This window comes from Ochlerotatus camptorhynchus, unplaced genomic scaffold (genome assembly GCF_037179485.1).
Source record: "Ochlerotatus camptorhynchus isolate MF236.1 unplaced genomic scaffold, CSIRO-AGI_Acam_v1.1 ptg000284l, whole genome shotgun sequence".
Taxonomy (NCBI): domain Eukaryota; kingdom Metazoa; phylum Arthropoda; class Insecta; order Diptera; family Culicidae; genus Ochlerotatus; species Ochlerotatus camptorhynchus.
Genome location: NW_027040773.1, coordinates 5,126,811 through 5,148,336, shown reverse-complemented (window position 1 = coordinate 5,148,336; position 21,526 = coordinate 5,126,811). Strand labels below are relative to the sequence as shown.

The 21,526-nt window shown below is 37.5% G+C and overlaps 1 protein-coding gene across 7 annotated transcripts in view; it reads left to right on the top strand.

Moving 5' to 3' along the window:
* GckIII (Germinal centre kinase III) overlaps positions 1-21,526 on the top strand; it is a 222,135-nt gene that overhangs the window by 89,796 nt on the left and 110,813 nt on the right. For 2 of the 7 annotated variants that reach the window (XM_065228179.1, XM_065228180.1), the window contains exon 1: positions 4,059-5,456. The exons of 3 other annotated variants lie outside the window; for them this stretch is intronic. The gene's annotated coding sequence lies outside the window, so the exon portion shown is untranslated. Of the gene's footprint in view, positions 1-4,055; positions 5,457-21,526 lie in introns of those variants that run through there. 2 more of the 7 variants (XM_065228178.1, XM_065228181.1) reach the window with 2 other exon arrangements.

Below are 21,526 nucleotides of genomic sequence, written 5' to 3'. Positions count from 1 at the left end.
CATGATTCTTCCGTTCTCGCTCGCATATACATGGGGTGACACGGTCTTGGTCGAAATACATGGAATGGTAACAGTCCTAGGGCAAAAAGGTTGAAATCAAGCATAACTTTTCATAAAGGTTAATGTACCATTCAAAACTTTTCTAAATGTTTGTAAAATTCATCGGTTGCACCCGTAGAATAGGAATATACATTTGCCCTCCAATAAAAAAAAATGAATTCAAGCTGAACATTGCATTAGGTCCTAAGTAATATTGACAGATTCGCTTCGTCAACTTTCTCTTTGCATCCTCACGGTCATGTAAAGACATTCCCAGGTATTTTCAGCACATAAATCGATAAAAGAAGCTTTTATCTAGCATCCAATACGACATCAAGAAACGGTTCTGTGAATAAGTTATTAACGGCTGTAGGCTGTGAAGTTTTAACGTATTAAGAAAAGTTGTTTATTTTATCAAGATAACCAACTTTGAAAAAGTCTTGAAGTCTTCGAAACACAAATTCAATGCATTAAAAAAAGTTATAGAAAAAAATCATGTTCCACTAAAATGAAGAAATCTAAAAAAAAATCACCAAAATATACCTCTCTCAAATTTTGATATTTTGTTAATCGAGTATTGCTTAATTTTTGCTGAAAATGTCAGGTTGCGATTTTTTGCGCTTTGGGAGATATTAATGTTCAAAAATTGTATTTTTTTTCTCGTTTTTTCAACAATATCTTTGAAATTTGAAGCTTAATCCAGTATGTTTCTTCACAAGACCTATTTATTTAATGTATTTGCATAAGAGAAAAATATAACATTATAAAGCTGTAAGCAAAAAAACCGAAACAGAAAAAACCATATTTTCGACATTTTTTCTTTAACTCCATATAACTTGGAACCAGTAGACAGTGGAAATTTAACGTCTTTGAAAGAGCTGTTCATTTTGTCAAGATAAACAACTTTGCCTAAGACATAAAGTCTCCAAAACGACAGAGAAAGAAGTAAGATTGTGGCACTATCTTTGCGGAAGAGTTTTGAACTATTTGTTTATGTCAATAGATGGTCCTTATTATGACGAGAAATTTTGCCGTAGACACCAAGTCGCGGAAATGCTCCGTTTCGGAGTTATTAATTTTGCTCCGCTAGGTTGCATTCCTGACCCAGTGTGCAATGTAAGCATTAGACATTTTAAGAATTTGCGCTTGATGTTTTTCTTGCCTGCTGTCCTCTGTCGCCATATTGTCATTATGAAAATGCCATTAGCCTTGGAATAAAATCCAAGAAATTTCAATAAAATAATGGCTAGATAAGAGATCCGAAATGATTTCCAGTGTGCATTGGTATGAATTTGTGTATTGAGATCTATTTTCTGTAAAATTAAGGTGATTCCATCAAATTCATTTGATTTCTGAAACAATCTTATTTGTTAACTTGAATTATTTTGGAGGCGCATTTATTTAACGCTCATATTATCTCAATATACACGATGACATTTCAAGCGCATATGTTTTGGAACTTCTAAAAAGTAATATATTTTCTTTAAGATTTTCACTAATGTCGCCATGAAACAAAATTGATTGCATGGTGATCTTGACACCAACACTCAAACCTATTTTTACCGCTAAAGATTTCCATTTGGAAAAAAAAAAGTTTCAGCAGAACAGAACAACAACAAGCTAATTTATGGCGGTTGCTTTGATGCAATAAAAATTAAATTGGCTTTATAACTGATTTTCACCAAAGCGTCATAAAACTGCTTGGATACCATATTACTCTTATAGAGGCTATGAGAACCTTTTATAGAGTATGAGGCTTCCTGACAAAAGGTTTTAAGACAGCTTTATTGTAATTCTCAAACATGCTTTATAAACCTTATCAAGGGTGGTCCACTAAGCTGTATGACGATCTTATAGCGGTTATCAAAAGGTTGTGCTGGAGCTATTAATTTTATTGGCGGTTTTATGAAATTGATCTCAATAACCACTAATAGAGTGCAATAAAACAAGAAATGCTACTTGGGAGAGCAGGAGTTCCTCGGGGGAGCATTCTTGGGCCTATATTGTATAACATTTTCACTTCGTACCTCGCTGATTTGCCTCAGGGTTGCCACAAATCTTTGTTCGCTGATGACACAGGCATTTCCGCTAAAGGAAGAAGTCTTCGTGTTATTTGCAGCAGACTGCAGAAAAGCTTAGATATTTTCTCTTCTTATTTACAAAAATGGAAGATTTCTCCTAACGCTTCCAAAACTCAACTTATAATATTTCCACATATTTCCTTTTTGAAAGCTAGTAGTTGTCACATGTGAACGGAGTTCGAATTTCCTGGTCAAACCAAGTGAAATATCTTGGATTAGTACTGGACCAAAAATTAACTTTTAAAGATCACAGTAAGGACATTCAAACCAAATGTAACAAATATATAAAATGTTTGTATCCTCTTATAAACAGGAAATACAAACTTTGTTTCACGAATAAACTTCTAATATTTAAACAAGTTTTTAGACCGGCCATGCTTTATGCTGTGCCACTAAGGTCTAGTTGTTGCACTACCAGGAAAAAAAAGCACTTCAAAGGATTCAGAACCAAGTTCTGAAAATGCTTTTAAAGTTGCCTCCCTGGTACAGTACTACCGAGGTACATAGAATTTCGAATGTTGAGACTTTAGAACAAATGTCCAACCAAATAATAGTAATTTCAGGTAAACATCGTTGCAATCCTCAATCCAGGCTATCGAGAGATTAAATAAACAACAAATAAACAATACATACTTTTGGTTGCATCGCCAACTTGAGGTGAATCCTAACCGAATACCCTTCCCAACCCTCCAACTCCGTAGCACTTATGAGGGTGTCGCTAAGTCGGTGGCCTCTCGTTAAGTAAGTACTACATCAACATTTCCTTCCCTATCCCTAGTTATGGTAAAGATGGGCGTGGCCGGGAATAGCGACAGTCATGCTTCTGTTACTCTTGTTTAGATTGGAACCAATGTTTACTCCTCAGCATTATTCCTGAAAGTAGTCTAACTGAGAATTTCAGAAGAGACGTGAGTGTCGCTAGTATCCAATCTACGAAGTATATCATAACAACGCTAACGCTAACGCTAACATCGTTGCAATCCTCAATTGCAATGATTAATTCCCGTTATACTTGGATAAGATTTAGTGTTAGCTTTTAGTTTTAAGATGTAAATTGTTATACTGACATGCAGGTTTAAAAACCTGTTTAAAATACTGATTTGCAAAGGCAGCAACTATGTGAAAACACTTAGATATATATCATAACAATTAAGGCTGGTTAGTTACTGTAGTAGCTGGAGCACCTAGGTTAAAATGAAATGTAATTTATTTTGAATTTGGAACAAATAAAGAGTCAAAAAAAAACACAAGCATATCTATTTGCATTGTCCAGATGACGCCTTTTTTGTAAAAAAAAAATAAGATAAGGAAATTCTTATCGATGTGCCCAATCATTAGACTCACTTCCCCTAGGCTACGCATATAAAACCAAATGCATTTCAAATTTGAGTTAGGCCTCAGGGCCAAAAACTGGAGCACTAATGCCATAACTGGCAAACATACCATAATTAAATAAATTCTTCAGAATGTAGCATGTTAACCGTTTTGAATAAAACAATCGGTCGTTCGCGCGGGTTTTTTTTTATTATTCAACGATTTCGTAACAATCCTGTATTCGTAGTTTTTTGAACAAAATTTCCGTATTACTTTAGACATTTTTGTTTTCAATTATTCTCTATTTAATTGTTTTTATTTTTATTTTCAGGTATGTAATTCTTCAATATCCAGGAAAACCTTTCAGGATTTAACAAGGGTAAATACTTTTGTCAACTGAAATTGCGAGATTGTTATTACTATACATAATGCATTAACATCGCATATTCCATCACATCGTATAATTACCTACTTTGAATTGGTTACTCAAAACCAGGGTTACTTGCAAAAAAATATCGTTCATTAGATGTTAGAATAATATGTATTTGTAAGTTAGAATAAGGTGAGAGATAATGATAAACTCGCTTATTGCGACTTTCACAAAGTGTAATTGACAGGTTTATGTGTGCAACAAACTTCGCAACCTACCTCTTCTTGTTACTTACAAATTCAACATATTATCATAATATCGTATGATTCCATAATCCCATACAATGTTTGTATATGCTAATTGAATGGAATTAACCCTGCTCAAAAACCAAAAAAGATTTTTCGAACCATCTTCTTGCGCAGGAGATTTTCGTACAATCTCAGCAACGAAAACCTGACCACCCCCACCATGTTGTGGGCACGGTATAGTAGCAGCTATATAGCTGAAAGTGTGCGCGCGCGAGTCGATACGATGATGATGATGATGATGACGAAAAACCAACGGGGCCTTCGTTCTCTCCGGCCCGCTGGCTGTCAGGTATTGTAGAGGTACTGCGCAGCGCTGATACACCTTGGTTGGAACCACCGAGTGAGACAGAGTTCACAACACGCAACTCACAGTATGCATGTGGGTGCGAGTGAGCACGAACGCGAATCAACTATTCCCCCTTAGTATACGTGCAGTCAAAAAAAAAAAAAACGGCGATCGACTGCTTCGCTGGAAAGAGATAACCAATTATAAAGTGTATTTTGTAAAATTAATGAAAAAATTTGTATTCGTTTTGTGGTGCCCGTCGAGTTCAGTTTCGAGTCGGACGTTCAGCGGGACGGGAACGCTGAGTGGTTATGCGAAAGAGCGAGCGTACGCGCGATCGAACGCTTCTTCCAATAAAACCGCAGTAGTTTTGGTTCTTCCATAGGGTATGCGCGAATCGATTACTTATTTGTGGGTGTTTTTTTATCGATTTGCGTTGACATTTGTTGCTTGAACGGTATTTAGGTTTTCGGGAGTGGTGAGATTCACCTTTATCCGGTGGGATTCCGAAGACGAGGTTCCGTGCTTGATTGTGTGATTTCGACAGTGAATAGTGGATTGTGGAAGAATTCTGTGCCTCCCATCGAAGCCCGAAGATCGAGGTAGTGATGCATAGCTGATGAGGAGGGATCCGGTATCGATTGGAGAGAGAGCTATACCGTACGGGTTGGCTCGCTAACTCGCCAACGTGTGATAATTGTGGGAAAGATTTATGCCTGTGTACAGTGTTTGGTGGACCTAGCGGATCTTCGCCGGCTGCTCCGATAGATGGATAGATAGAGAGGTCTGAAAACATCAGTGAAATTCATTGTTCTCGAGTGCTGCCAAGTTTGAAAACAATAAGCCGTTTCCACCACGTTTTATGAGCTGTTTGCCGTAGTAGCTTCGGCCACTGAAGAGAAACGAGAAGAAATACGAGCTGATAGCACAAAGTGATAGTTGATAGTGAATTTCTATCCTGACATGGAATAGTGAAACCACCATCCGAAGAAGCGAGCTAGTAGCATATTACAACGCCTGTCTGCCTCCCGCCTCCCTCCCACGCAGGAAAGGGAAATGTATGTAAATATCCAAGTTGGAGAAGTTTTGTTTTATGCTCGTCTCGCCATAAATGGAGTTTGCTGTTAGTTAGTATGTGCTCTGAATATCACGCATATATGCTGCGGACGGTTGGATGTATGCTGCTGGACTCTCGGTCATGTTGAAATGTACCATTGTTTTTCGTTTCGTTTGTGCTTCGCCACTGACCACGGAGATCAACCGTAGAGCGGTTTCTGCGACGAAGTACGAGAAGACGGCCAATAGAGAAATTGGTTGTGTGTACACATACTAAATGTGTACACTATTGCTGGAGCTTCGAAATTCGGTTCGGTTAAGCAAAGTTTCATTGACAAATGAAAATAGTCGATGAAAATACCGAGATATCGATTTGCTGAGCAGTCTGAAACCTCAAATGTATCGGCTTATTGCTTGGCGAGCACTGTTTTGCACACAATTTGCTCATTTATTAATTGCTTTGCATTCAGTTGACGAAACATGGTTTTTCATTGAGGCTGTTATAGCAACGTAAAAAACAGCATATTTGCATTTAGGTGAAAAGCTGTGCTCCTTTTTGCGTCATACAAACTAAGTGAGAAATGGTTCCTTCTCATCTTGGGCTTCCAATAAAAAATAAACTCATTGGTAAACTGAAAATTGAAATGAAAAAAAATCATCTTCGATCTCAACGTTCTTAACCTAAGTAAAAAGCTATCAACAAAAGAATAATGTTTGTGCAAAGTTATACTTCCGGTAACTGCAAGTCAGCCCCATCTGCGTTTTTATCAATTTTGAGTGAGCATCATTATTCAGTTTACCTTTTTATGTTTTTGAGCTGTGCTATTAAAAAAAATTGGGTTTTTCACGAAAAATGAAAAACAATACCAAGTAAAATTAATCCACACCGAAAAGTAACCGCAAGTCAGTCCCATTAGGAAAAAAATATTTCATTAAATACACTAAAAAACAACGTCTTAGCTATGTTTCCAAAGAATTAAGAATGTTTGACGCACCATGAGAATTGATTCAGGACATATTTTATCAATTTTCTTTAGAGTACTCGGAACATGTCCGAAGTATGGCCAATGTGGTTCTTACGGGTCTCAATATGGCCGCCAATGCTGGTTACTCATCATGACTCCTATTGATCTTATTATCGAATTGATTTGATTTGTCACACGGTGGGTTTGGCACGTTTTTATAAATTTCTGGTCTCAAGACCCGTACTCGCCGGAACATGTTTCCGCCGGAATCAGCGAAACGGATCCAAAAACATTGAATAACGTTTTACGGGGCCATAGAATCTTTCTACTGTTCAATACTTTGCTTAACTAAACAGCATTATCATGGCGTTGTGACTGACTTCAGCATATGTTTCTCATTGACGTAACATGTAATAGCAAGTCAGTCCCACCCAGTTTTTGGTCATACAATAATATTTGACGATATTTTATCCAATCCATTCTATCACATTGCATGTTAATTTTCAAAATTATCCCTCCAAAATAGGCGTAAAATGTGCAACTTGTGAAATCTTTGAATGCCGTTGGGGATTTTTTTTTTATTATTATCGAACAATATGGTCCAAAGGTTCTCAGAATGCTATGACATTTCGCCCACAGGTAGAGTTTACGAATGAAACAAAAATGTAAAAAATTGGTTGGTAAATTTTCCCGGAAAACTTAAGTTGAAGTTTTTGGATTTTCCCGGACATCACGAACTTTGAAAATTCGTATCTCAGAAACCAAGCATTGTAGAACAAATTTCGATTACTTTTTCCAAGGGACGTATCAGCTTTTCTTTTAGCTCCCCAAAATCACCTAAAAATCTTTGAACCACCCTTTAAACTCATACTATTATCGTGAAAACGATGCGACAGCTTTCATAATCCTCTTAAAATGTCAAATCATTTCAAAAACGCCAAAAATGACCTTAGATTTTCTTAGAATATTCCTTACCATTTTCCTCAGAACTACTTAATAATCAACCTTTAGTTCTGTTAACAATTTTCTTGAAACTTACATATTGAAAGATATTTTAATTAAATTTATGTTTAGGCCCAATGTCACCCCACATAAGATTTTACATAGTTCTATTTTTTTTTATTTTACTTGAATGAAATGTAATGCTAAAATGTGAATGTTGTAAGGTAGTGCACGAAATTTTTTGATTGTATGGCCCATTGTCACCCCCACTTAGGGTACCCTTAATTCTGTCAATAAACATTCTAAGTTCGATATCTTGAATATTTCTCTTAAAATCTTGAATATTTCTTCAAACCCGTAGTACCGGATGTCAAAACTTAAGTCGGAGATAAAAACTAGTAATGTCTCAGAGTCAGGCATTTTGAATATTTTTGATAATTTTAAAACCTTTTCATGTTACACATTTAAGAAAATTTCACCATTTCTGGGATATTGAATGCATAGAGGATTTTTCTCACATACCTTACTATTAGCGGTGAGGTTCCATAATCTTTTTTTAATGCCAGAATCTTAGCGGTTACCATAGAGGTGTAGTGATAAGCGTGACTGCCTCTCACTCCAAAAGGTTCAAAAGATTGGGTTCAATCCCAATCGACGCCGCCGGGATTTTCTGAGGCATAACATTCTTGACCATGGGAAGTAAAACCGTTGGTCCCCCATCCATGAGTTGATGGGTCGTTAGGTAGGGTCCAGGTGTGGGAGCTGCCTCCTTGGCGTCAGTTGCATTGGTAATCAGTACGGAAAGCAAGATAGACGGATGAAATAAGGCATGGATCTTGAAATTTATATTCAATCAAAGTTTAAGAATCTTAAAAATGTTTGTCAACGAAATTTCTGTGCACATAAATATTTTGATTGTTGAATTTACAAATTTGTTTCTTAGGAACTCATCTGTGGATATTTTTCCATTTTTTTATAAGGATATGCTTGGCATCATTCCAAAAGTCTTCAGAACTACTTTTACTTTATGAATTTCCCTCAACAGCCATTTGATTCTATCCGGTTTTCCCTAAAAACAAAACAGTCTCGGAATTCTGCGCAGAAAACTTTTTAGGAATTCCTTCCAGAAAACTCTTTGCTTAATTTATCTTCGCATTGTTATTAATTCTCGCAATAATTTGCTTAATTTCTATCCACAGTTTTCTTTAAAATTCGCTTGAAATATTCTTCGGAAATTTCAAGGATATGCAATTTGGAATTAGGAAATCTGCTCTTTTAAACATTTCCTTGAATTTCAGAATGCTGAGTCTTCTCAAAATGTGCTAAAGAGAATACCTTGGAATTATCTTGGAATTTCATATCATTCTCCTTAGTGTGTAAATTTCATCAGATTCTCTTGCAGCACTACTCATTGTTTCTTTGAAAATATGCTGAAAATTACAATCTTAATGCTCCCGGAAACTACTGGAAATCACCTCAAAATCTTATAAAATATTCTAGGAATTCTCTAAACTAGCATTAAACTCTGCGGAGATTTTTTTAGCTATTTTAAGAATAAGATTACCATGAAATTAATATCCATATTTCCTTGGAGCTCTCCTCAACATTTCAGTTTGATTGATTTATTGATCAACATTTAAGAGACAGTCGTAGGTGATCATTTGGCGTAGTTTCTGGGTTGTAATCAAGTTTGCCGTATGGTTGGAAAGAGGCTCCGAATTCCCTTATAATGCGCCTTGAAATTCTTTTCGATTTGCTTTTTAGATTCCTGGAATTATAATCATATTCCCCAGAATAGTCTCTTCAGAACTACCCTAAAGTTCGCCTTTACTTCCCGTTACAATTTTCATGAGATATATTAACCTAGTTAAATTTCATTGGAATTCTCCCCAGAATTCCTTCAGTACTATCCCTAGATCCTCAAACCTCATTTGTAATTTAAAACACAATTCTCATTCATAGTGTCAGTATCCTAACATTGTATAAAAGTTAGCAGTGCCGGTGGTGTAGTGGTAAGCGTGGTTACCTCTCACCCCAGCAGGCATGGGTTCAATCCCAGTTGGCGCCGCCGGGATGTTCTGAGGCATAAAATCCCTGATCGGAAGAGAAGTAAAGCCTTTGGTCCCCGGTTCATGAGTTGATGGGTCGATAGGTAGGGTCCAGGTGTGGGAGCTGCCTCCCTGCCTCTGGTAGCATTGGTGCTCAGCACAGGAAACAAGATCGACGGAAAACAAACCAAAGAAAAAAAAAATGTATCCAAGTTCATGTGCCATGATTTTGTTTTAATCTGAGATCTTAAAAATATGCAATATTCAAAGTATAAAATCTCGCAAAGTTCACGAATGTTAAAAACTGGCCCAGCCTCATAATCTTGATTATTTTGTAAAACAAAATGTCTGTCCGAGTATGTTTGTATATCTCATTGTTTTCTAAAATAATTTCCAAGCTCAATCTATCAATTCGGCCTAGTGCCCTTCCAATAACGTGTATGTAACTTAGGGGGTGTTTATAAACTACGTAGATCGATTTTGAGATGTTTTAGGATCCCCGGGTAGACAATCGTCCATACAAATTTTTGGAAGTTTTGTAAGGACCAAAGACACCTGTCGCCCCCCCCCCTCCCCTAAAATGTCTACGTAGTTTATTTATATCACGCTGGTCTTCCTTTTTTTTTACCAGGCTTGATGGAGCCTCACTCGCGACTTTGAAATGAGCCGAGCGTAGCATTTTTCTGAGGAGTAAAATGCCTACTGCCAAATCATTCCACTGAGCTTCAGAGCTTGTGAGCGAAGGGCTATAAAATGAGAGTGAGGCTTGTTGCCATTCATGTTCATGTTTTCTATCACACGCTCTTTTAAGCTGGGTTTAGATAGGGCAAGTCAATTGATCAAGTCAGTTGAATTCAACTGACTTGAACGCGCATTGAACGTGTAAACCATACCATTCAACTGACTTGATCAACTCACTTGAATTGAAAAAAGTTGAACCAGGCTCAACTTTTCAAGCCAATTGAATTCAACTGAGTTGATCATTTGACTTGCCTAGTCTAAACCCAGCATTACTCTCACTCTGGGTGAACTCTGAGCTTCTTGCGTCGAACAAAAAAGTCATCAAAAGCGCACCTCACGTCAAATCATCCTCTCGCTAAAGTTCACTCTCCCTCTCTCTCGACGAGTTTTTGTTCACTTCTTCCATATTCCTGCCGCCACTCACTCGAGGTAAGGGCTGGCCAAACTCGCAGACAAGAGTGTTTTAAAACCTCCAGTGAGTTTGAGGAGTTTCAGCAAGCCTTTTTTTTCATATTGAGCCATTTATATGAAACCAAGAATAATATGATTGGCACCCTGGAAAAACCAGGAATTTAATTTCTGATATTGAGTTGGCACCCTGTTACTAAGTACCGTGAATCCGAAAAAATATACTTTTAATTGAACTGAATGTCGTCTCTTCTGCATTTTTTCGAGTCAACCTAAGTGTCCCTAATGTTGGGCCCACACTTAAATCTCGAAGGAAAACATTTTTCACGTTGGGTAGGTTGACTATTCCTGATTTGAAATTTTGTTAAATTAAGTTCATCTTTTTCAGTCCAAGTCAAACGTAGGATCAAAGCAGGGTCCATCACTATCAAGCTTTGCATCATTTCAATTTTATTTTAATATTTTCATAAATAAAAAAAAAAACAAATCCAAATAGTAAGTGGTACATGATTAAATGTATCTTACTTATTCACTGTTTGCTTCCAATTTCCAATTGCATCTAGACACTGTAATGCCAGAGAAGGCTATTATGGCGAATCACCGTAGAGTATCGAGAAAAACACTGTCACACTTCAATGTTGATTACCCAAATGTTTTCGCTATTTTAGTCTGAAAAGGCCAACAATGTGTTAACTTTTTTCGCCTCAACTAGAAAACTGCCCGTATCTGTCAGAGAGGTATCTTTCAAAACAAAAAGCTATAATTTTGCATATTGTGATTTTTCTGCCATTTCTCTTCTGGGGTTTCACTGCAGCAGTAGAGTGCCTGAAACTCGATGAGTATTTTTTTCCGTGTTGTAAGTTGTACTGAAACGTCGACGCCGTTAACGCACATAGGATTGCACGCGAGAGCAAGCAGCAATCAACAAAAAAAAATCAACAACTAACGATGAACAAAAAACAACTAATGGAGAGCATAGGCAGTTGGTGGCAGCAGCAGCGTGCATTCGGTTTCTAATTCGGCGTGCGCATAATTACAGAACAATTATTACCCTCCGAAACTGAAAGAGAAATGAAATTCGAAAATTCGAAACTTAAGTAACTGTGCGTTGTGGTGTACCTTTTCGCGGTGGAGCTGTTGTTGTTTGGGGCTGGCTGGAGAGCGACAGGTGTTTGGATTTTGCGTACCTAGTGGCAGCCGGCTTCCAAGAGTTGCATGACCTTGGATGGGGAATTGAATTTCCAAGTGTGTTTGGACACGAGTATTTTGGTTTTTCTTTTGTTAATTGCCGTTCCGCCAGCAGTGGCTGGTGAGGTATTTGTACAATTCTTTACTGAATTTGTTTTATTTTTAATTTTGCATTCAATTGTAAATTCTTTGATTTCGTTCGATTCAGATTTCTTTCAGTATAACCTGCAAAAAAACTAGAACCCTAAGTGGCTCAATTTACTAGCAATACTAGCATAGTTCAAATCATTGTTAAGTTTCTATTACCTCGACATTCATTCGTCCGATCATATCTAAATCCCATCAATTTGAAACCCATCCAATCAAGTTTTTCAATCCGCTGCATTCGATCGTTTACCCGCAATTGACACATCGATACGTTTCGCAAATAGCTTTGGCCATGTCCTGTCCGAATGGATTCTTCAATCACCGCTTCACACACCGCTCCATCGGCCGAGACATCTTTATTGGCCATTTGCGGGTTAAATGTAGACCGTTCAACCGGGAACCCGACCCGACGAGATGCGATGATGATGGTATGTGTAGGTAACACCTGATACCAATCGTCGTCATCATCTGTTGCATGCGGAGTCGCGGGGGAGGGGGAGAGGCCGGTTTTGATCGTTTATATCCGTATCGACGTCAACACGCCACAAGGTGCCACAAGGAAAACAAAAATAACGCGTTCAATTTTTATGATCGCGCGAAATATAAAATTGCGCAGCTACAGATAATGACCCCATTGTCGGCCAACGTCGTCAACTACTCCTCCGTGAAGCAATCAGCACTTATTGGCTCTATTTGCTTGTCGGACGATTGGTTTTTGTTCGTTCGGATATTTTGCTTTTTCAAGATGCCATAATGTACGTTATGGCTCGCTGATGAGGAATTCCTTGGATTAACCAATTGTGTACATAATAGAACTGATTTCTAATTGAAAAGCTTTTGTTCTTCGAGCGTTTTACCCTTCTTACCGAGAAGGGTATATATATCGCTTGGAAATTTGATTTTCGAGGACCGATTGTCATATACTATTCGACGACATCGAAGAATGGCTGCGTCTAAGCGTGTAACAAGCTATTGTAATTCATGTTTCTAGGCATCTTTAGAACTGAATTGCATGCAACAACCACCAAATGAAAGGTTCTATGGTCCGTCATTGAATACTTTTGAAATCGGTTTACTGGTTCCGAAGATATTGCCAGAATATGTTCCGGTTTGTATGGGTCATGAGACTAAATGCAACCTGAAATTAGGGAAATAACCGGAAATTTAAAAAGTTTCCGGGAAAAATCCGGGAATTCTACGAGGGAAGCGGCAATCAGCTTGTTCACTAGCTTGTTCTACCAAAATTAAGACTTGTTCTTTGTGAAATTTAACTAGGGTAAATTATGGCTTCGGCACCCATTGACTGTTTTCGGCAACCGAAATTGAAAAGTTTATTTCACTGTATTTTCCCATCAAAACTCTTCGCTGAATGTTTAATGAATGAATAAGCTGATTCATTACCTTTTCAGCTTCAATCTGATTACATTTTTACGACTGTGAATTCCTGTTATACCATATTTTTCTTTAAATGAAATATACATACTACAAAATACGGCTGATTTCGAGTTGCCGATAATAGAACAGCTGGTTAACACGCAGTTCAAATGGAAAGGGTGCCGAAGAAAAAGAGACTGCCGACAATAGTCACTCTCACCTGAGAAGTTTGGAGCGTTGTAAAAACATGTTCAACCCGTTTTGATCAATTCTGTCGATTGGAATTGGTAGAACAGCAAGCAGCAGATAAATGTCAACAAACAAACCTGTCATGTATGTGTGTGACGCTGAGAAATCGCTAATAGAAGTTAGTACGCTGCTTAGATTGACGAGAATACGTAAATTCCCCTATAAATTATCCTTGAATTATGTATGATTCGAACACAAAAGTTAACATATAATTTATATATACATACATTGTATGTATTAATCAAAGAATAATCGGAATTCTTCTTGAAGTTGCTTTGAAATTCTCTTAATAATGTCGTTAGAATTCTTTGAAACTACCATGCAAACTCGATTCCTTCGGGTTTCTTCTCTTCTCAGAAAATCTTCGAACTTCGCCTCAGAAATCCCCTAGAATTTTCCCCCTTCAAAATCATTTCTGAATTTTCTTGAAACTAATGTCGCGAAAAACTAATGGCGCAAAAATTGTTCTACAAAAAAATCGTTTCTCTCAGTCAAAATTCATATCACAAAAATCTTCTTATTTGTCTTTTGGTAGTTTAATTCATACATTTAAAGGAAAAAATGTTCGTTTATTCTTTTGGTTTGCCAAATCCATACTGCCGTGCCTTCCGCTTAACCCAAGTCCGGCCAGAACAGCACAGGTCTATAATGTTGCTTTAGGAATGGTACCAGTCGCTTTTCCAGGCACTCCTGGACGTAGATCTCTTGATTGATGGTTCCCGTAGTAATGAAAATGACGCCTTTTAGACCACACGTGCATATGGTCTGCCATACGAGATATTTTTCAGGAACTTCGATAGTTTGATGGTTTTGAAAATCTCAACCACCTTCCCTTTTCCTGAAGCGGTATAAAACTCCTGTCCCGGAAGCTGCTTGAAATCCGCATTCACATAAGTTTCGTGTGAGAACGTCGGATTCTCTTGCTGTGCGATCAAAATTTTGACACGCTGCTCCTCTTGCTTGGACGTCATTTTGAAAACTGGAGGTCAAACGGTGAAAACTCATCATAGCAACCATTGTATATACACTCAACTTCCAAATGCAGCATTTCAAGTTTTTTTTTAAAATACATTTTCAACAGAAATACTCCAATTTGAAGTTGACCAATTTTTGTGCGTTCCAGACTTTATCTTCCGAACACTTTTTAAATTCTGTTTGTAATTCTCTTTGAATTGTTATCAGAACTCTCGGAACATTAATTAAAATGCACCTGCTATTCTTCTCACAATCATACAATTCTTTTCAGAAGCAGCTTGAAATTCAACTTGAATTTCTCCTCACAATTCCGATGGAATTCTTCTAAGAGTAAGCTAGGAATATTTTTCTTCTCCCCAGAAATGTCTTGGCTTTTTTTTTATTTTGTATTTTCAGACTTTTCAGAAGTTTATAATCTGAAGTTATTGGTACTGCCCTAACGATCTTTGAACTTCAAAAAATTTCTCTAGAGTTCCCTGAATTTCTCAGAACATTTTTTAAAAGTTCCCGAAGTATTCCTGAAATTTTTGGAACATTCCTGAGATTTTTGGAATTATTTTTAATTGGTTGGAAATTCTTGAAAGTTCCAGCAATTAATTCAAGAAACTGGCTTGAGGATCTCTGACTAAAAATTTTAAAAAATATCGAACGTTCTCAGGACTTCTCGAGAGCTCTGATAACTTTGCTGAAGCTTTTGGAAATTCCCTGAGATTCTAGTTCCGTAAGTTGAACTGCACTGAGGTTATTTGATCTTGTCTGGTGTTCTTAAAGCTACCCGGAAATTCGTGCAGTTCTCATAAAGTTCTACACCTGAAGATTTTCGCTAAAAGATTCAGGACTTCTGTTATGTTTCTAAAACATGTTTTCTAAATTTCTCAGGAGTTCTCTGGACTTATGTTTCCAGAAATTTCCCTGGAATTCATGGCGCTATCCTGAATTTATTGATATTACCCTTTACAAATATTAAATCTTATCTTAGTCCTGACTTTTCCGAAGTTATTGAGACTGCTCATAAGATCTCTGAGCTTGTCTGAAGATCTCAAGAACTAGCTGAATTTCTTAGAATTTCTTTATACCCACAAGTTCTTTAGGTTTTTTTCTGAAGGGTTCTTGACTTCCCTGAAGATCTTAGCAATTATTAACGTTTCCTGCAGTTTCCATGAAGCTGATGGAACCACCGTGAATTTCTTAAAGTTTCCCCAAAGTACTTGTTTTGTTATAGCAGTTCTCAGATTTTACCTTATTCCGCAGTCTGTTTATGAAATGTTCTCAAAATCCCACGTATTTCCTGTCAATTCTCGGATCTTCTTTAAAGTTCTTAAAAAATGTGTGGACCACTCTGAAGTTCTCTAATCTATCATGAAGTTCTCATTATTCTTCTGATGATGTTTCTGGATCTGGGGGCCAAAGCTACAAAGCAAGACCATGCTCGAGGTGGCTGGGTTCGATTCCCGGTTCGAATTTTTCGAATTGGGACACTTCTCGACTTCCCTGCAAATTTAAAAAAAAAATGCGTATGTACAATTGCCTACGCAGCCCGAGCAGGAACGAATATCTCGATAACCTTATAATTGGCATGGATGAACCTGACATAAGAGGTAAAATACCAAAAAATAATACCAAATAAATGTTCCCACAATACCATTCCAATATCAAATTATGATAATGCAATACCAAAACAATACCACCCAAGTATTCTTTTGGTATCCAAATATCAATTTTTGGTATTTAAAAAATATTTTCCATGTTATTTTTTGATATTATTCTTTGGTATTTTACCTCTTATACTAAATTTTTGTATCAGATGAGAATGAGGCATTCATTAGTTATTTTCTCCTGCTCGGAAGGGGAAAGAGGGGGGGGGGGCAATAATCCCAAAAAACTGTAGTTAATGAACAGCCCCTAAGCTAATATGCGATAAGCAATAAGCTTGAAATGCGAGGAGGAAGAAGATGTTTCTGGAACTGCCCTAAAATCAATGAAACTGTCATTTGAACATCTCTTAAAATATGGTCGTTAAGTCATACACCATCTAGAATCTGCTGATAAGTTGTTGCAGTTTTCCTGCAAATAATGAAACAGTTCTTGAAAGTTGCCTGAGGAGACCATTGGAACCTAATATTGAGGATCTTTAAACTTTTCTGTAGTTCTGGACGTTTTTGAAATTTTCAGAGCTATTCGGAAGTTATCAGAAGTTTCTGAACATTCTCAAAACTATTATTCCCGCAATTTTTGTGATGTTAAGAACCCGAAAAAACTGCGTTTTTATTTTTCCAAAATATTGGAAAAACATAAAGAAAGCCTAAAAACATTTATTTTTTTATTTTTCAAAAGGTAATTTATGTGTCAAAACATTTTTTATTTGTCATCGGGGCACATAGTTCGACTCAAAAAATCGCAAAAATCAACCTGTTGATTTTGTTATGAGTCCAACTTTTTTCATGATGAGATATAATGTTTTTATTATTAACATGTATTTTTTTTAGGGATCCAATCCTCAAAATCCAAAAAAAATCAGTTTTTCTTTAGATTCCTGTGAAAATTTACGTATGTATACAATATTTTTTCTATCTTATCAATAAATAAGTTGGACTCTAAACAAAACCGAATTCATGATTTATGCGGTCTTTTGAGTCCAACTTTTTGGTATGAAAAAAAAAGATGAAAAAACTGATGGTTTTAGATATTTGATATAGTTTGAAATCGTTTTTTTGTTCGGGTGGGAATTTACGTTTAGTTTTCAGAATTTTCTTGAAATTCTCAGCTGAACTTCTCAGAACTTACCCTTAAAGATATTTAAACTTCCCAAAGTACAGTAGCCTTCGGAACTTTCTAGAAGTTTTCGATACTTATCTGAATATTTTGGATATTCTCTAAAGTTCTTGATTCATAATAGATCGATATTTGTGCGCTCATCTAATTTTGATTTAATAAAAATTAAACTGATTTACGGAGCTAAGAGTAACTACCACAACAGACCTACTACTGCATTGCGCTGAGGTGTGAAATTCCACAAATTGTCGCTTCAAACCACTCGACAAAGCGCAATGTGATATAAGATTTGTCCAGATTCAACATTATTTTCCTTTTGAATACCAATTCCAAAATCTGTCCAAAACCTTATAAAAGGTTAGGTAAGGTTATCTTTATTAGCGAGACTTTCAGCCAGAGGCTGGTTCATCTCTTGACGAATATTGGGGAATCTAGAAGGGGTCCCCCTCTTTAGTGACAGAGTTTGTAATAGCGGTGGAGAGCCAGAAGGGACCCCCTGATTATAGAGTTAATGAGGTGGGGTATCCAGAAGGGACCCACTAATTAAGAGCAGTGGACAGTCCAGAAGAGACCTCTTTAGTAACAGAGTATTTGTTTATCAGAGCTGGCTGTCGAGGTGCTGTCGTAGTTAGTAGATGTTCCTGGTTTGGTGCATTTGGTTTGGTTCGCCCCTTTCATATTGAGACTAGTATGAAAATGTTCTATAGAGGGGGGGGGGATGTCTTGAATAATATATATTTTTTTCATAGTTTTTAACATAAATCACGTCTCAAAAATTATTTGTGTCCATTTCAATCTAATAAAAACTCCGTTAGAAAATTTTGAAACTAAGAGTAAAAGCGGAGCAGCTAATATTTCGTTTGCTGACTGTTTCAGCGATACTGTTTTTTTTTTAAATAATAATGTTATTCTGCCAGACACCGTGCTTTAGCTACACTCCAGACCACCAACGAGCTTCTTCAATCAAATCGATGTCACCGAAAATAAAATAAAACTCAAGGTTCGAAAGATTTTTGTGGCTGTTTGTAAATGGCCACTCAACGCACACAAGATAAAAGAAGAAGAAGAAGAAGAAACTCGTTTGCATTCACTCCATGACTCGTTTGCTGGCGGTAGAGCAAAGAGGCGAGAGTCTTAAAAAAGGGTCTTGGCTCATCGCTAAAGAATTCGCATTATGGAGTAGCTGCGCGATGGTTTCTGTTTGCTACGTCTTGAGTCGCGGCGGCGGCGGCGGCGGCACCACTCGATAGCGATGACGAGGCTGAGGAGCGGGTATTTTTTTAATAGTTTGTTTTGAGTGGCGATAAAGAATAAATCAAACACGATTGGTGCGAATCGTTTGGTCAGGTGTTAAGCGGGCAAACTTTGCGTTTTGATATCGGGTTTCTAGTTTAGCTGTGTATTTTTTTAGTAGTATAATTGACGGATAGTTGCTTCTATGGCTTATTCGTCTGTGATACTAATATACTTGGTTTGGTGGAAACACTCAGCAACAAAATTGTACGATGCCAGACTAAGATCATAGTTATAGTTTTCAATCTCCCTGAGACTACATCCAACTAATAAATTTGAGATGCTCTTGCAGAATCAATGAAAACGTGATAAAATCTGCCCATTGCCATGGGTTGTGACTTATTTTTCAAGATAAAACTGTTTTACATAGTTTGAATTAGTCATGGATTTAATCAGTGCCTAGACGGGCTAGGTAGGCACGGTAGACACTCAGAATCTTCCTAATCTGTCTACGCGGTTCATGAACTTAGGGGCATTAAAAGACAAAGAATCTGGCTAAGACTCCGAAATATTGATAATTCAAGAAAGTTTTCCAGCTCCTAAAACTTCAGGCAAAGCAAATGGCATAAACATAAAACGTAAGCAATATGAATGTTTTTAGAGAAAAAAAACCTATAACACCCAACCGAGGAATGTTTTATTTTCGTGCAGTTTTAACGAAATCTGTGCGGATTCATGACTGTAGAACTTTTCAAATGATCTTCCGTAAAATTAAGCTCTGCTATTTTTTTAACAAAATATTTTCCCGCCAATGCATCACACCAAAAAAATAATCTTACAAAGGTTTTGTACGAAAAACTTAACCATTATCATTACAGGCTGTTGTAAAAACTACCATAGCTCGATAGCTTTGAACGTCACATTTTTTTCTTTTAACATGTCTTAAAGGGTGATACGGTCAAAATTTGGTCAAGGGAAAACGCGTGTAAATCGGTGAAATCGAATGAAATATTCAGTTAGGCTTCCGCTTTTCCAAATCCGAATTGCCGGGCCTTACGCTTGACCCCTGCCATCAGATTTTGTACAGCAACCTTGTCCACCTTCTTCGCCGCAGAAACCAGTTTGCCTTGAACTGCTGCTCGCCCTTAGCAGTTTTTTGGTCTTCTTTAGGTTCCGCTTGACAATAGCCCAGTATTTCTCAATTGGGCGGAGCTCTGGCGTGTTGGGAGGATTCTTGTCCTTGGGAACCACCTGCACGTTGTTGGCGGCGTACCACTCCATGGCCTTTTTAATGGCAAGATGCCAAATCCGGCCAAAACAGTACGGAACAACCGTGTTTCTTCAGGAAAAGCAGCAGACGTTTATTCAAACACTCTTTCACGTAAATTTCTTGGTTGACAGTCCCGGAAGCTATGAAAATGCTGCTTTTCAAGCCACAGGTACAGATGGCTTGCCAAACCAGATATTTCTTTGCGAACTTTGACAGTTTCATGTGCTTGAAAACATCTGCTACCTTTCCCCTTCCTTTTGCCGTATAAAACTCCTGTCCCGGAAGCTGCTTGTAGTCGGCTTTGACGTAGGTTTCGTCGTCCATTACCACGCAGTCAAACTTCGTCAGCATCGTCGTGTACAGCCTCCGGGATCGCGCTTTGGCCGTCGTATTTTGTTTATCATCGCGATTTGGAGTCACTACCTTCTTGTAAGTCGATAGTCCGGCTCGTTTTTTTGGCTCGATGCACGGTTGTAGACGATACACCCAGCTTATTTGCGGCATCTCGGAGAGAGAGGTTAGGGTTTCGCTTGAAACTACCGGCAACTCTCTTTGTCGTTTCAGCGGCTTCCGGTTTTCGATTTCCCCCCGATCCAGACTTCCTGGCTGTCGACAAACGTTCCCCAAACACTTTAATTACATTTGTAACGGTTGATTTGGCAACTTTTAGCGATTTTGCCAACTTTGCGTGCGAGTAGCTCGGATTTTCGCGATGCGCGAGCAAAATTTTGATACGCTGCTCTTCTTGCTTGGACGGCATTTTGACAACTGAAGAGTGAATTCCAAAATCAAAATAGGAGCAACATTCTACACACACACACCTTCAAAATGAGGGGTGTTCAGGTTTTTTAAATGCAAAATTGAAAGAAATACGTCAAGTTGATATTGACCAAATTTTGACCGTATCACCCTTTAATAGAAATTGGGAACGTAAATTATGTTTTAAATAGCACTAGAATGATCCTTGGAATAGCCTTAGCATCTTGTTTTCAAATTATGTGAGAAACATCCTTGGGTTACTCCTGGAAAAATTGCGCATTGTCAAAAACGGCTTTGGTGTTAACGTGATAAGAGAATTTTATTTATTTTCTATATATTGTTTTTATTAGAATGGTCATTAGCAGGGTTATTTCCACTCACTTGCTATAAAAATTGTTTTTCCGAATTATGAAAACATTTAATGTTATAATGATAATTAGTACTTGTAAGTTATAAGGAGAGGTAATTAAGTATGTGTTTGACACATAAAACCTGTCAACATTGCTTTCATTGCGTCACAATCAGCAATTTAACGATTCGTGAGCGCTCACTCTGAGTGAACGCTCGTAAATCATAAGATCGCCGAATGTGACGCTTCTTCTTCTTCTTCTTCTTCTTCGCATTTCAATATCGCATATTAGCTTATGGCGTGCTCTCAACTTAGTGTTCTAGACGCACTTCCACAGTTATTGATTGAGAGCTTTCGATGCCTGTACCATTTTTGCATCGGTATAATTGTGTGGCAAGTCCAATCATACTTCTATGCCCAGGGAAGTCGAGAAATTTTCCAACCCGAAAAATTCCTAGACCGGACCGGGAATTGAACCCAGCCACCTCCAGCATGGTTTTGCTTTGTAGCTGCGCCTTTACCGACTGAGCTAAGGGCGGCCTCGAATGTGACTGTGACGCTCTGAAAGCGAAATTTACAGGTTTTATGAGTCAAACACATACTTTACACTTTACTTTCTTGTTATTTACAAGGAGAAAATATCATTACATCG